Consider the following 16,199-nt stretch of genomic DNA (forward strand, 5'->3'; position numbering starts at 1 on the left):
GACCCTGCAGTTCTCTGATATTATCATTGTTATCTGGTACTCTCAGGGAGGTTTCGGCATTTGCAGCAGCTGAGTCAGGCACTGCCCTTCGGATTTCTGCCAGGCAGGTGTGTCCATGGGAATGGGGTGTCCAAGGTTCCCTGTTGTAGGGTATAGGGTTATAATTATTAAAGTTGCTAAGGCTTATGCTCACTAGAAGGCCCTATGGGAAAGGCACAGCTCCAGGCTGGACAGCTGAAGTCAGTTGAGAGATGAGAGGTAGTTATGACTGAGGAGAGAGTCAGTTGGCAGTGAAAATGTGATTAGCTGGAGGAACGCATGGACAGTGTATGAGCAGGAAGGTGATTGGATGGTAGGGCCCATGGACAGCAGCATGGCAGCTTAGCCAGCCAATGGTGCCTTCTTTCTGTTATGTTCCATTAAGTCTCGCTCTGGTTTCAGTTTAAATTGAAGGTATAAAAAGGGGCCCATTTTTAGAAAGAGACTATTTCCTTTGGATGCATAAGGAGGTCCGTGTTGCTTTGTTCCCCACTACTACACCCTGTGACCTATGGGGCTATGGGCAAAGCCCCATAGTCCATGGGAAAGGAGAATGAGCTGAGCCCCCTCTCTGAGATATCATCATGGGCACACCCAGGGATTGCCTTGCTGTGTCCTTCCAGGCTCTGAGCTGCCCTCCTGGGTGCAAGAGCCTCTGGGAGTCCCCTGAATGTCCCATGAGGAAGTGCAGAGCTGTCACAACTGAGGAAATGCTGTTGAGTTTGCCAAGGGAACCATGAGTGCCCTTGGCAGAAGGGGGATGCTGAGACCTTGCTCAGAGACCTTTAGAGAGAGTGAGACATTCAGTGATCCCTCTTGCTCTGGTTTATCCCAGGGTGCCATGAGAGTGTAATTGTGCTCTGATTCCAGCCAAAGGTGCAAACCCAGGGCAGTTGGGAACAAGCTCATCCAGACCCTCACCTTGCCCTAAGCCACAGGGCCTCTCACATCTCTCAGTGGCAAGCTCTGAATGCAGCAGAAATACTGGGGATTTCTGAACTCAGAGAGCTAGAAAGGACGCGAGGGCAGGAAAAAATTCCTTATATCTCTTCTCTGACATCCCTGTCCTGTAGACCTGAGCAAGCAGATGGTAACAAGCTTTTCTGCATTAGGAGTGATTCCACAGAAAAATCCTGACTATCCAGCCTTGTTCCTCTGCCACATGGCCACAAACCAAGGGCAGGGGAGCAGGGATGGCTCCTTGAGAGCCGGCACACACAGGCCTGGCTGCTCCTGGCACACTCAGACAGCACAACTGGAGCTCAGTCAAGGACCTGGGAGAAGGTCTTCTCAGAGCAGGCACAAGGATGGATGAGTCCCAGCAGGAGGGTCTACAGGGGATGGCACGGGTTTAGCTCAAAGCAGTCCCTCCTAACTTGTCACTGTCCTTTTCTCCATTAACAGATCCCCATGGCCAGACACAGCAAATGTCCAACAGCAGCTCCATCAGCCACTTCCTCCTCCTGGCACTGGCAGACACCCAGCAGCTGCAGCTTCTGCACTTTTGCCTCTTGCTGGGAATCTCCCTGGCTGCCCTCCTGGGCAACGGCCTCATCATCAGCACTGTAGCCTGCGGCCACCACCTGCACATGCCCATGTTCTTCTTCCTGCTCAACCTGGCCTTCAACAGCCTGGGCTCCATCTGCACCACTGTCCCCAAAGCCATGCACAATTCCCTCTGGGACACCAGGACCATCTCCTGCACAGGATTTGCTGCTCAAGTTTTCCTCCTTTTTTTTTCTGATGTCAGCAGAAACATAACAATATCATCTCCTGACCACCATGTGCTATGACCGCTACATGTCCATCTGCAAACCCCTGCACTATGGGATCCTCCTGGGCAGCAGATCTTGTGTGCACATGGCAGCAGCTGCCTGGGCCAGTGGCTTTCTCAATGCTCTGCTGCTCATAGCCAATACATTTTCCCTGCCTCTGTGCCAGGGCAGTGCCCTGGACCAGTTCTTCTGAAATTCCCCAGATCCTCGAGCTCTACTGCTCAGACACATATCTGAGGAAATTTGGGCTTCTTACTTTTATTGTTTTCCTTTTTTGGGTTATTCTATGTTCACAGTTTTCTCCTAGGCGCAGATCTTCAGGTCCATACTGAAGATCCCCTCTGAGCAGGGATGGCAGAAATCTGCATGCCTCCCTCGCCTGGCTGTGGCCCTGTTCCTCAGCACTGCCACATTTGCCTACCTGAAGCCTCCCTCCATTTGCTCCACATCCCTGGATTGGGTGGTACAGTTCTGTACTTTGTCATACCTCCAGTCCTCAACCCCCTCATCTACAGCCTGAGGAACCAAGGAGCTCAAGGCTGCAGTGGGGAGACTGATGACTGGATGGTTTCAGAAACATTAAACTGCTTGCCAATTTCTGCAAATCACTCGTAATGATCTAATAACTTGTAACTATCTTTGATAGCTCTTATTGTGCATTTTTTTCCTTGTGTTTTATTTTTTTAATCTTGTCCACAAAGAAAGGCCACTGTTCGTGCCGTTTATCATTTTGTTTCTCCCCATGTTGACTGTGACCACAGCCTGTGTCTATGAGGAGCTGTGCTTTTGGTGGCTTTAAACAAACTAAAGGATCTCCCAGCAAAGTTTTCACCAGAGATCCCCCATTTGTTCCCTTCTCTGGGGCTGCAGCAGCAATGTGTGTATGCAGAGGTGGGGGCAGATCAGTGCTGGCACAGCTGCTCTGCCAAGGAGCAGCAGCACTTAGTGTTGCCAGTGCTGCTCCCTTGCCCCTGCCCCGCTGCCCTTCTGCCCCTCATGTTGCTGTAGGGCCTGAGTGCTCTCAGGATGGTCACAGTCCTGGGGGTGGCAGTGCTGGGGCTGCAGCAGGGACAGGTCATGGGCACTGCCAGGGGCTGAGGTCTCTCAAAAACACACCCAGGCCAATGCTTAGCAGAGAAAACCCCTGTGAGCAGCCCCAGGGTGGCTGTGGGCAGGCTGGGGGCAAACAGCATGGCTGGTGCTCTGCAAGGGCCCTGGGGCAGATGGGAAGGAGCAGCAGAGCAGGGGCTGATCCATCCCCATTTCGCTGGACACCCCAGGGCAGCGTCCCAGAGCGTCCTGATGGAGCTGCCAACAACATCCCCCCTTTGCAGCCCTGGCCTCTCCCCCAGCTCACACAGGTGCCCCATCCTTGCAGGCACAGACACGGCAGCACTGGCTCAGGAGCCCCTGTTTGCATTGCACAGAGCAGGTGTGAGCACCCCCATGGTGTTGGTGTGGGGACATGAACCTGAGGGAGCACAAATGCCATCAGCCCCTGGGGGTCAGAAGGGCTGGGTGACAGGAGGGAAATCACTCAGGTTTGTCATGGCATCTGCAGTCAGCCAGAAAGTTTGTTCCCATGAGCTGGGAGTTTCCTGTCCCACTGCAGATGGTGTTGCTCAGAGCCAGGGTTGCCGGGCAGCCACTCCAAAACTTCCCTGAACATTTCCTTTGCTTCACCTTTGCTTTCTTTCCTCTCTTCTGGTCCAGAATTCTTCCTCTTGCCCATCCCTGTCCCCTCCCCTGCAAAGAGCCTATCCCTCTTTCCCCTTTCCTCTCTGGCCTCAGTCCCCATTTCAGTTCCTGAGTTGGCACCATGTTGGTACCTGTCCTTTGGGGAGCAGGATCATCCTAAAGGTGTTTCATGAATTTCCTGCAGTGTCCTGCATGTCTCCTGCAGTTCCCTTGCCAGAGGTACCACAGGCCAGGGGTCAACATCTGGACTGGTGCATCTGAGTGTGGGGCTCCCTGTTCTGGGCAACGAGGAGGAGATGGAGAGGCTCTGCAGGACTGACAGGATGGGCTTTGGGCCTGTGAGAAGCTGAGGGACTTGGGCTGTTGGACCTTCTGAAGAGGAGACCATGGGCTCATTCTGCAACTGCTTGAAGGAGAGTTTCAGAGGAGACAGAGCTTTTCTTGGTAGTGGGAAGAGAAGGAAGCCTCCTCAAAGTGCAGCTCGGAGGGCTCAGAATAGAGGTGAGGAAAAAGAAAAGCCCCTCCAAGAGGGGGGAGACTGTGAGACTGTGTGCCAGGAGCCGTCAGTGCTGGCTGCAGGGACACCAGGGAGGGCACAGAAATGCTGGGTGAGAAATGCTGGGGGGGACAGCAAGATGGGCGTGGGCAGCTGGCCAGGGCAGAGTAGCAGCACACACAGGGTGGCACAGCCTGCAGGACAGATGGCCAAGTGCTGGGCAGGGCTGGAAGGGCCAGAGGCACCCAGGGCTTTGTCCCCTGGGCTCAGGCAGTGCCTCTGGAGGCCCCACAGAAGGAACTTTCTTTTGAGGGGTTGCACTTTGGTTCTCCCTCACCCCTCTCTGAGGAGGCTGGCAGAGGTTGCAGTTTTTGGACATTTGTCCTTCCTGCCCCTCACATTTCATTGCCCCACAAACAGCCTCGAGCCACTCATGAGGGACAGGCCCTGCTATCCCAGGCCTGGGCTCAAGGCTCATCCTTTCTGCTTCCTCCAACCAAGCCAGGGCTCAGCACTGCAGTTCCCTGCTCAGAGCCTTTGGCTCCCTGCAACCCTGGCCTCAAGCACCTGCTCTCACCAGTCCCTGGGGAGGTTTTGGCAGTCCTTGCCCTCAGCGGGGCTCATTGATGCTCCAAGGGACTTGGAGCTTTGCTGCTGACTCCTTGAGCAGCTTCTTCAACCTTCTCTCAGTGCCTGAGGATCCTGGACTCAGCCCCTAATCCACCATGGGGCTCATGAAAATACAGAAAGCCCTTGGGGGCTCTTTGTCTTCCCTCAATTGTCTTCAAGTCTCTAGGGCTTGTGCAGCTGATTGGAGTCAGTTTGGAATTCAAATTGCAGATCATGATTTTTTTTTTTTAATCAAGTGAGTATTTCTTCACTTTCCAGTTCAGAGAAGAGCGGATAGAAGCATTCCCCAGGTGATCTTGATGCTGAATGTCTGCTTAGGAGGTCTGGGCATGTAGAAGAATGAGCCCCTTTTGAGCTGACCCTGTTTGGACAACCTGCTCCTCACCTCCAGTCTCACCATCATATTGCCCACCTGGGACTGACATCCCTGTGAAGAAGGCTGTTTTGAAGACGGTCAGAGAGGCCTTTTTAATTAACAGAAAAGGGGGAGATGTGGGAGGAGGGAGCAGAGAAGATGGGGTTGGGACACCCTGGGACGAAGCAGGACACCCTGGGACGAAGCAATCAATCATATGTAACTCACACCCTTTGTTCCAGAAAGTTCTCTGCTCCCTACTTTTCCATTGGATCTCTCCATAAGAACACCCTCTCCCCATTTTCCTATTGGCGTACTCCCAATCACACCACCCTAAGCCCTCCTCTGTACCCCCTCCTTAGTGGTCCGAAGTGTACCCCGAGCCCACCTACCCCTTACCCCTTATAAACCCCGATCCCGCCTGGGTTCGGGCTCAGCACCCCGGCTCTGGTACCCTTCAGCAAGGCTGTATCCCGCTTTCCCTCCCCACCTGCGCCCTCAGACTACCCGACATTAAAGCCTGTTGGAACAAACATTGGAGTCTCCGAGCCCTCCCTTTACCTGTTCGTGCCGACATTTTGTCATCGGGACTGTGTGTATATTCGTGGCAGAGACGCTCCACGGCAGGACACACCGAGGAGGAGACCTGCCCGCACCCACCCAGTTTCGGGGTCCCCCGCAGCTAGCCGGGCCCCGAAAACCCACGTGTATTAGCTCCCTGAACACGGAGCTTGGCTAGCCCACATCCCGAAGAGCGTCTCCTCAACTGTCGCGTCACTGTGAGAAGCGCCGGTCAGACGAAAAAAGTGCTGTTCAAGCGCCAGCAGCAGGAAAAGCTGCGCTTTGATTGTGCGAAGACCACTTCTTCCTGCCCTGCCTGATAACCCTTCCCGCTTCGCCTTGGACCAGTACACAGCCCCAGCGAAGCGAAGGGATCAATGGGAACATGGCCAGCCACTCTGAGGTTTTTTCTTTTCATCCAGAACCTTCCACGAATTTTGGTGAGTGGGAATCCAATGTCCAAATTGTTGAAGGATCTCCTCAGATCATAGAACTTGCTGCGGTTGTGAGAGCATTCAGGAAATTCCAGCAACCTTTAAATGTAACTGATTCGGCTTATGTTGCCGGGATAGCTGAGCAGGTAGAGCATGCCCTGCTCAGGCAGTCCAGAACAAAAAACTATTTAGCTTGCTCTCAGAACTGATTTGGCTACTTTCCCACAGAGAGCAACCTTACCATATCATGCATGTCTGGTCTCACACAGACCTGCCTGGACCAATCACCGAGGGTAACTGGAAGGCAGATCTCCTAGCCATGGCAGCACACTCTGGTCCTGCACTGCACATCACCCCTGACATCTTTCAACAGGCTCAGTTGAGCCATCGATTCTATCACCAAAACGCACCTGCTTTACACAGGTAATTCAAAATATCCGTAGAACAAGCCAGAGCCATTGTAGCAACTTGCCCCAAATGTCAAACCTTTTCTTTACCATTCATGCCACTTGGGGTCAACCCGAGAGGCCTAGGAGCCCTCGAGCTCTGGCAAACAGACATGACCCATTATACCCCCTTTGGAAGGCTCAAATACATCCACGTGTCTATCGACACATTTTCCAGAGCAGTATTTGAGTCGGCACATGCCAGGGAAAAGACAAAGGACGTGATTAAGCATTTTTATATGGCTTTCACGATCCTTAGGGTCCCCAAAAATATTAAAACCGATAATGGTCCGGCATTTACATCTAAATACTTCAAGGAGTTCACACAACAATGGGGAATTGCCCACACTACCAGCATTCCCCACAATCCCACAGGGCAATCCATAGTAGAAGGAGCACATAAAGAGATAAAGAAGCTGGTAGAACAGCAGCATGATACAGCTACCACTACTCCCATACAGAGATTGTGCAAAGCCTTGTATGTATTGAACTTCATGAACTGCTCCCAGAATCCTATTCTGGGAGCCAAATCCCCCTATTATTCGACACTTTCACAACAACACACATGCACATCTCAAAGAAAGACCACCTGTGCTCATCTGTGACCCTGAGTCCAAAATCATTGAAGGGCCCTACCCACTCATTACGTGGGGGAGAGGCTTTGCTTGTGTTTCCACAGGTGCCAGACCCAAATGGATCCCGGAAAGTACATAAAACCCTACCTCGATTGCGTGCCTGAAGATCCACCTGCCGACAGACAAGCCCACCATGCTGCCCATCCTGCCCTGGAATCAGCCTTCCCGTGGAAAAGAAGAAGGAGGAAGGGAACATACCCAAACCTGGTCACAAGAGTGCTCATAACACACAGATATATCCCCTTGACCAAACAGACGAACATTTCGTACAAAGACGTACTCCCACCCTTCCCCAAACACCGTTATCAGCAGGAAGTCATTACCTCCCTCCGAATGCCGATATCACACGCGTTGGGTTCCACCCCTTCCCTTACTCCCCCTTTCTCCTTCCCTGTTCTTTCCCATCCTCCTTCTCCTTCTCCTCCTTCCCGTCCTTCTTCTCCCTCTTCAACCTAAAAAGAAGGGGGAGGTTACAGAGGAAGTTTGAGTTACAGTTGAGGTCAAAGGGGAAAAAGACCATTCTTTTGGAATGAATGTGTATTTTCCATGAGAACAGAGATCGCAAGGAAAAACAGGGGAAACTTGAGGCAAGTTGAGGCCATTTGGGCCCCTGTTTTTGAGGTCACAGGGAAAATCAAGAAGGTCTGAGGTAGGTTGAGGTCATTTGGGCCCCCTGTTTTTGAGGTCGCAGGGAAAATCAAGAAAATTTCAGATAGGTTGAGGTTGTTTGGGCCCCTTGTTTTTGAGGTTGCAAGGAAAATCAAGAAAATTTGAGATAGGTTGAAGTTGCACAGGTACTGCAAGGTTCCATGCCTTTTGTAAGAAGTGTTTTTGGAGGTCGCATGTTTTCACATGTACAAAGTGAGGTCACATGCTTTTCATATAAAAGGCATTTTTGAGGTCACATACTTTCCATATAAAAGGCGTTTTTGAGGTCGCGTGCATTTCATACAAAAGGTATTTTTGAGGTTGTGTGTTTTTTCATGTAGGTGGCTTTACACCTGCCAGGCAAACACGTGTCAATCAAGGCACCAAGGAGCTTTACTATGAGCTCAGCATAGTCAGGGATTTAAGAAGCACAGAGATGTTACACAGTGCCTGTGTGTCTTCAAGGAGGTCGCAAGAAAAAAGAGAACCCGTTCTAATGGGCCTTTGTTTCCCCAAAAAAGATCAGGTACACCGGTGCGGACCAAGGGAGAGGAACATGCTTCTCATCGCCACAATCCTGGGCATCCCCAGCTATGCAGCCAGTCTTGCCGCCTTCGCCTGCATCCTCGCTTCTGTCCAGGTGACCTCAGGCTGGATCGTCCCCCAGCCCAAACAGAACATCTGGGTCACCTTGGTGAAGTCCCTCCAACAGGACAACTTTTGTATGGCCATGGGAAGCATGGACGATCCGTTATCTATGTGCCTGGTGGGGATCCCCCTGTTGGAAAAGGACTATCCGTTCATAGGTAAGAAACCCAGCCCTGTGGACTCCTGGGATGGATGGACAAGGATTCTTCCATGTGCCTCACAAGAGCCCCAAGAGCTAGACCTGCTGGGCTCATCTAGGTCAAAGTACTGCATTAACTTCATGCATAGAGCGAGACCTAATTGGCAGACCACAAAACCACAAAGCAAAGATGTCTCGCCAAACGATAAGCTGAATGGTGCAACTACACCAGCACCACACCATCCGAGTCCATGTCATACCCCAGAGAGCTCCCAAGGGGAGTGTTTCTTATCTGTGGTGATAGGGTGTGGGCAGGAATCCCCTCCAACATCAAAGGGGTCCCTGCAGCCTTGGCCAGCTGACTACCCTCACCCCAAATACCACCCTATTGCATAATTGGAAGCAGAATAACAAATTGGCCCGCCAAAAGAGATCCTTCGAAGAATTCGGTCCAGATTGCAATAGCCACATTTACACTTGGGGAACAAAGAGGGTTGCGGTACCCATTTTTCTGCCCTGGGTTGCCACTGCGAAGGCCCTCGGTGAGATTTCTCACCTGGGGTGTTGGCTTAGTAAGCAGGCCATTGCAACGTCCGCTGCGCTATCTGATCTTCTTGCAGATGAGGAGACCACCAGGCATGCCACATTGCAAAATAGGGCAGCAATTGACTTTCTGCTGCTCACCCATGGCCATGGGTGCGAGGACTTTGAAGGACTTTGCTGTTTCAATTTGTCACCACATAGCAACTCCATACAGGCAAACATAAAAGGACTGTTAAACCAGGTGAACGACATACTGAGAAAAAGGCGGCCAGCTGGCTGGACGAGCGGTTCAATCAATGAGGAATTCCCGAGTAGGCCTCCTCTGTTTTAAGAAGCCTGTTATGGGTCATCATTACAATAGGGATTGTGACTGCTATATCATGCCTCAAGAAGACTGTTTTGAAGACAGCCTTCTGTCCTCTGTACCCCCTCCTTAGTGGTCCAAAGTGTACCCTGAGCCCACCTACCCCTTACCCCTTATAAACCCTGATCCCGCCCGGGTTCAGGACTCAGCACCCTGGCTCCGGTACCCTTCAGCAAGGCTGTATCCTGCTTTCTCTCCCTGCCCGCGCCCTCAGACTACCCAACATTAAAGCCTGTTGGAACAAACACTGGTGTCTCCGAGCCCTCCCTTTACCTGGTCACGCCGACATTTCGTCATCGGGACTGTGTGTGTATTCGCGGCAGAGATTCTCTGCGGCAGGATGCACCGAGGAGGAGACCTGCCCACACCCACCCAGTTTCGGGGTCCCCTGCAGCTGGCCGGGCCCCAAAAACCCGCATCCTCTGGCTGCTATCTCAGTGCGAGTTCTTTCTTAAAAAAAGTATCTTACATAACATAGTTTCTATTTTAACATTATGTTAAAAGCTAAAACTATATTTAACACACTACTTAAGAAAATTAATACAGCATAACTTTCTAACATAACACATATAATATTCATTTTAATATTTGTGAAAAGCTAATAATAAAATATGCATTTTTCACACAGGAAACTCACAGTCAAAGGAACAGTAAAAGACAGCAAAAGGGTCAGGTTGCCCGTTTTATATTCTCAGTCCCTTGAGCCTATACTTGCAGTTCCACACCCATAGTCTCTGGTGATTGGTGCTAATAGACTGTGAGGTAAGATACTCTTTCCAATAGTGTGCTGTCACTGGGGTGCGAAGATATCTCTGAGGTTTTTGGCGGGAAGGTCTCTCATTAGTATGCACAGTTGCTATGGTATCAAGTTACAAGTTCGCTGAAGTGGGTTAGAAATCATCTGTAAAATGCTGCATGCTCTTGGTGAGGGGAAACTGCGCCGGGACCTTTGAAAGTTTGATACTTAAAAGAGATCATTAAACTTACAAATAATGTAATTAAGAAAAAAGAATTATAAAAATAGTATGGTTCTTGTTATGAACAGAGCTTTGCTAAAATTCTTTTTCTGTAGAGAGAAAAAAGGAGGTTTACAAAATCTTTAGACCCGGAGTTGCTGCAGCAGTGTTACTTGTTATGTTAATTACAAGTCCTTAGAGTTAATCGTTCTCTTTGTATCATTGAACGACCCTAGCAGGGCAAGTTGATAGCCCTTCTCGGCAGACAGAGGGGGAGAGAAGACTAAACAGGGCAAGTTGATAGCCCTTCTCGGCAGACAGAGGGAGAGAGAAGACTAAACATGGGGAGGAGGGGAGCATCAGAATATGCAGATTTCGGAACCAGTGTACCCTGGGACATGTTGAACTTATAAAAACCCCCAAAACAATGAGCCAACTATAAAATTAAGAAATTAGAGTGATTTGTAGACATGAGGAACAGAGTGCTAGACCTGCAGAGATGTAGGGAGACCTTTGTACCCCTCGCCCTGACTACAGAAGCTACCTGGGACCGGGACCTGGAGCCGGGAAGTAGTAGAAGGAGAAACACTGGGCTGTCTGCCTAGGTGTTGCTGTAAGGGTAGGACCCCCAGTGGATGAACATGTGCATATTCTCCTTCTCTGAGCCGCACTGGGAGAGATGATGGAGACTGCAGACCCATTGAGTGCCTGTGCTGTTTTTATTTCAGTTCTTAATTTGTTAACTATTGCTAAACCTTAAATAGGAATGTACTCAATAACTATTATAACTTTATTATGATTTTATAATATTTACTGCATTAACTTGAACACCTTTAATTGATCAAACTAGTGACTTTAAACAGTTACAAATGCAAAAGCTAATTAATGGTTACAAATGTAAAACAGTCACTAATGCAAAAGCCAATTAAGGGGTTTTATAAACGACACTCAGCATTGCAGTTCCCTGCTCAGAGCCTTTGGCTCCCTGCAACCCTGGCCTCGAGAACCTGCTGTCACCAGTCCCTGGGGAGGCTTTGGCAGTCCCTGACCTCAGTGGGGCTCATTGATGTTTCATGGGACTTGGAGCTTTGCTGCTGACTCCTTGAGCAGCTTCTTCAACCTTCTCTCGGTCCCTGACAAAAAGATTAGGCAAGGAGACTCGTTCCTTTTGGATGCCTTTATTGAGTGATGAGCTCTGGGTGGGGGCCCGAGGGGTCACACACACCACTGCTACTCCATTTCACTCTGCAGAGGAGAAGGCAGACAGTTTTGCTTCACACTAGAACTGGGCCTTCTGTCCTCATGGGCATGCCTAGAAAGACAACTGCTTGGCTCATCATCTAGGGTCCTCATTCTGACCCAGTTCTAGTCAGGTCACAGTGACATCTAAAACCTTGCTGATGGAGTAGGAGAACTTTTTGCTGGTAGGACCTGTCACTTAGTTCCTTAAATCTTCAGCTAACTCATCGTTTTTATGGTCTTTTGTTAGATTTTCTTGAATGTCTCTTAATTTACATACTTTCCCAGGGGTGTTACCCAACGCCATTTTGGGGAGCAGCGGAGGCAATACGCGACAGATGCTTACCGGTAAGGTAAGGGGATTAACAGTGGGGGTAACTTAGAGGTTTAACATTTAACAACAATTTAATTAACACAATTGACTTATTACAATTTCAGATTAACATTACCAGCTCTAATTATATTATCTTATGAACTTGTTCATAACACCTGAGGGTCTTGGACTCAGCCCCAAATCCACCGTGGGGCTGATTAAAATACAGAAAGCCCTAGGGGGCTCTTCATCTTCCCTCAATTGTCTTCAAGTCTTCTGGGTCCGTACAGCTGATTCAAGTCAGTTTGGAGTTCTGTTAAAGAAGAAGACTTCAAAGTGCACCTTAGGAGTTTGTTTTGTTTTAATCAAGTGAGTATTTCTTTATTTTTCAGTTCAGAGAAGAGCTGATAGAAGCATTCTCCAATTGGTCTTGTTGCTCAGACAAGTAGGACAAGTAGGAAGAATGAGCCCCTTGTGTAGGGGCTCATTCTTCCTACAGGGTAACCCTGTTTGGACAACCTGCTTTTCACCCCCAGCCCCACCATGTCTGACATTTTCCACCCTGGAGTGACATCCCTGTGCCTTACATCAGAACCTTGTCCCCTGAGTTCTGCAGCTTCATGTCCCAGCCTATTACACCATGTCCCACCTGCTCTCCTCAGGGCTGTGCCTGCACAGAGTTCTGGGAGAAGTTTTCCTGTTTGTAAGGAAGGAATGGAAGAGCCTGAGCAGGTTTCCTAAACCGCAAAGCCCACTCAGGAACCAAATGCTCAGTACAAGCTGCCTGGAATGATGTCACCTCTTTACAAGGGCCAGTGTGACCAGAAATGATCTCTGTAAGCAGAATTCCCTGAGTCTTTCAGCTGAAATCTCTGTCCCAGTCCTTTTCCCTGCTCTGTTGCAGATGGGAGCTGCTGGTGCCATTCTCACCTTTAACCCTTCTTTGGGACGCAGACAGGTGTTCCCAGGTGTGTTAGGCAAGTGTTGCTCAATGTTTATGTAAAGTTGTTGTGTTCCTCTGGGCCCAAGGAGACCCTTGTGATACTGTGGGGCTTCTTTTAACCAAGGGGCCATTTGTCACACTCTGGGACAAAGGAGATCACTGTGACACTTCTGGGCAACATGTAACCAAGGAGATCCTCATGATACGAAGGTGCCTCATGGAACCAAATGGCCAATTTGACACTGCAGAACTTTATGGAACCAAAAATCCATTGGGACACACCAGGACATCATTGGAACCAAGGAACTGCTGTTGACAGTGCAGAAACTCATGGAATCAAGGGGTCATTGTGATAAAACAGGGTCTTATGGAACCAATTGACCATTGTGACCTTGTGGATCTGTGGGAACTCAGCACATCACTCCGGATGTCTAGAGTCGCCGAAGACCCCTCCGGGGGGCTCGGAGATCCTGGCATGGTGCCCGGAACACCTGGTGACTTGATTTTGATCCTTCTAGCGAATTGCCAACTTGGTATGGGAATTTGAAAGTCACATGGGTTTGAATGGTGTAATTACAGGGTGTTCACAGGGTGAAAATATAGATTTTGGGATTTTTGGTATAGGGGTTATGGGGACAAGATGGAGGGATCAGGGCACGTCTCGTCCTTCTTCTTTCTTCTTCTTGTTCTCCATTTTCTGCTGTGATGTTGGCACTTGGGGATTGGTTTAGAGTAGAAGTGCACTGTCTAACATAGGTGACAGGTATTGGGAATTAAAAGTAAATATGATATACGTAGTTTGCAGTATAAAAGACAACACCGCCTCAGGGGCGGCAGAGAGTGCTTGTGGCTGCCATGCTGAGAGGATCTCAGCTGGGCAGAGAGAAAACCTTATAGATAAGAAATAATAAACAACCCGAAGACTGAACATCAAAGAGTCCAGACTCATCCTCCAGAGCCCTGGCCACCTCAGAACCACCCCACACATCTCGGGGCAGAGAACAAAGCAGCCGGCTTGAGATGGATCCAAGGAGACCATGGTGACACTGAGGAACTTCATGGAACCAAGTGGCCATTGTGACACTGCAGAACCAACACAGCTGCTGGACCTTGCCCCTGTCCCTACACAGCTCCCTTGGGAGACATGGCTGGGGCAGCACCCTGGGAGCCTCAGGAATGCCCCTCTGGGATCCATGGCACACACTCCAAGGGTCTGGCATTCCAGTTCCCAGCAGGGAAAGAATGTTTCTGCCCTTGAAGGCAAAGCTCTTAAGAAGTGTCCGAAATTCAAGTGGAACAAGATCTTATAATGACATTTCACTGCCAGCCTTCATAACTTCACCCATGGTTGTTTTAGCTCATAGATTGGGAATTAAATCAGGTGAGGGTCTTTGGTGGGAGCTACCCTGGGTCAAGAGAGACTGTGAGAGAAACAGAGCAGGCAAAGAAAGGCAAAAGAGAAAGGAGAACACAAATACAATCAGCTGAAAAGTGGCACTCTGAAAACAGAACTGGAACTAACTGAAAATGAATGGGACAGAAAGAAATAATTTTGCAACTTTTTTTTGTATCAAATAATCCCAGCCCCAGCCCTCACCCCAATCCAACACTTAGCCCTGACCTCAGTCCTAGGTCTAACGCCACCCTCAGCCCTGCCCCCAGCCTCCTCTTAGCCCCAGTCCCGCCCTAACAAAGCCCAAAATATTGACCCCTCTCCCCCACCCTGTCCCTGATCCCACCCCCACTCCTGGCACCTCTCCCATCCCTAAGACTTGCCCAGTCCCTGGTAATGGGTGCTCAGGCTGGACACCAGCGGCCGCACCGAGTGAACCAAGAGGGACAGAGACCACCCTCCTCAATGGTGAAAAGAATGGACAAGGCCGGGACTGCCCAGAGCAAAAACAACAGAGACACCCAAGCAAGATAGAGAGAAACACCCAGGGAGTGGACACAGATACCCCCATGCCCTCACAGATGGGAGGAGGACAGACAGCCCCCTTTACCCCCCATATCAGAGGAGGATGGAGACCCCCCGGGGTCAGTCCTTAAAGGGGAAAAGGACAGAGACCCTCAGGCCCTCCACGGTGGAGTTTTAACATGTCTGTGGTTCCCCCAAAGGTTAGCAGGATGCAGACCTCCTCCGAGGATATTCCACGGAGTGAGGTGGTTGGAGACTGCCCCTGGCCCGCACCAAAGGTAAGGAGAATGGGGACCCTCGGCCTCCCTTAAATGGGAGGAGGAAGGAGACTCCTGAGCCCCCCCCTAAAGCAGGAGGGTGAAGGAGACCACCCCCCCAGCCCCCCACAAGTTAAGCAGAATAGAGACTAATGGTCCCCCCAAAGGTAAAGAAGACAGGGACGTCCCAACCCTGCCAAAGGGGAGGAGCATGGAGGCCACACCAGGCCCCTAAAGGGGAAGACAATGGAGACCTCCCCATGGCCTTTCCCCTGGGCAAGGAGGATGGAGACCACGCCCACCCTCCACCCAAAGGTAAGCAGAATGGTGACCACCCAGTCCCCCCAAAAGGTAAGGAGGATGGAGAAACCCTGGGCTCCCCAGACAAGAGGACAGTGACAACCCCAGCTCTTCTAAATAGAAGGACAGCAGAGACTCTCTAGTCTCCCCATAGTGAAAGAGGTCAGAGACCACCCCATCTCCCCCCAAAGGGGAGAGGGATGAGAACCACCCTGGTCCCCCCCATTAGGGGAGCAGAATGAAAGCTCCCCCGAACCCGCCATAGCAGAGGAGGACAAGGACCATTATGTTTCCCCCAAAGATAAGGAAGATGGAGACTTCCCTGGAACAAGGAGGACAGAGACCACCCACAGACCTCCCCAAAGGTAAGGAGAATGGGGACCACCCACTATCCCCCCAAAAGTAAGGAGGACAGGGATGCCTTGGTTCCCCCAAGTAGGAGGAGGACAGAGACAATTCTGGCTCCCCTAAAAAGGAGGATGTCTTTGTTTGAAAGACAAGTGTCTGCTAAGGAAGGCAGGAGCCTCCCTTGGAATGGAGAATGTAAATTCCCTCCAAATTATCATAAATTTGAAATGAAGGGGCTCACAGGCAAAGATGTGGGAATAGGAATAACAGTTCTTTACTAGTATGTATACAAGGCAGACAAAACAACTGTGAGAAATGGATTTGTAATTTGAAACCTGACAGAAAGCTCACACAGTCTTGCACATCTGTATGCAAACTCTGAGATAAGGTACTGACTTAGGAAGGCCATGGAATAGATATTACATTGTTGAGAGAGAGATTGAACTAGAAACAAGTTTCAACGTTTCAAAATATGGCCTTGCAAAAAGACCAGATATTTTAGAGAATTTGAACT

Source organism: Camarhynchus parvulus, chromosome 24 (genome assembly GCF_901933205.1).
Source record: "Camarhynchus parvulus chromosome 24, STF_HiC, whole genome shotgun sequence".
Taxonomy (NCBI): Eukaryota; Metazoa; Chordata; class Aves; order Passeriformes; family Thraupidae; genus Camarhynchus; species Camarhynchus parvulus.